Source organism: Plectropomus leopardus, unplaced genomic scaffold (genome assembly GCF_008729295.1).
Source record: "Plectropomus leopardus isolate mb unplaced genomic scaffold, YSFRI_Pleo_2.0 unplaced_scaffold2360, whole genome shotgun sequence".
Lineage (NCBI taxonomy): Eukaryota > Metazoa > Chordata > Actinopteri > Perciformes > Serranidae > Plectropomus > Plectropomus leopardus.
Window position 1 is genome coordinate 1,293 of NW_024625603.1, and position 771 is coordinate 2,063.

Here is a 771-nt window from a genome sequence, read left to right on the forward strand (position 1 = left end):
TTGAGGTTTAGCAAGGACATCTTTGGATTTGTTGATCTTGAATTATTGCAGTAAGTCTTCACTGTAGTTATTTCTCCAGTACCACCAACTGTAAGATGAAGTTAAAACCAGTGCCTCACATCACATACCTGAAACAGGTACCCATTCAACTACTCCTTAGCATTGCAAAAAAGTTTAAAAAGCCCCGAAAGATTTTACAAATATGGTAAAGACCACTACATCTTGGAATAATTTGATTTTTCCACACCAAAATTTGACAAAAATGCTTTTATTCCTCAAAGACCATGGTACAAGCTTCAGTTGTTCAAAAGCCCATCTGTAGAAAACTTCCCAGATATCTGAAATGACAAGGTCATAATTACTGGCTTGACAATCAAGTGATAAAGCAAATAAACCTTTTGATTTATGACGGCAGGAACCAAGTACAGAATACACTTACCAGTTTAAGGCCAAATCACCCTTTTCTTCCAGAGTTGAAATGGGTTCCAGTCATTCTAGAAGTGAAAATCATGCCATGATTAAGCATCAAAACATTAACTACTAGAAACTTTCTATTATGAAAACCTACCCTGTTGAACCCCCACTGTTAGGTGCACCCTCAGTCTTGCCACTGGAAGGGTAGCCGAGCTGTGGTTGCAGCTGGGGCTTGGATAGGTAGCCAGGCTGCTGCTGGGGCTGGGGCTGGGGCTTGGAAGGGTACGGGTAGCCAGGCTGCTGGGGCTGGGGCTTGGACGGGTACGGGTAGCCAGGCTGCTGGGGCTGCGGCTTGGA

General features: G+C 43.6%; 1 long non-coding RNA gene across 1 annotated transcript; it reads right to left on the bottom strand.

Annotated features, from left to right (window-relative positions):
* Positions 1–252: 252 nt before the first annotated feature.
* On the bottom strand, positions 253–765 carry LOC121966222. The gene is made up of 3 exons (XR_006107568.1): positions 569–765; positions 440–494; positions 253–338 (listed from the first exon to the last, which is right to left on the bottom strand). It is a non-coding gene; the product is annotated as an uncharacterized LOC121966222 (long non-coding RNA).
* Positions 766–771: the final 6 nt, after the last annotated feature.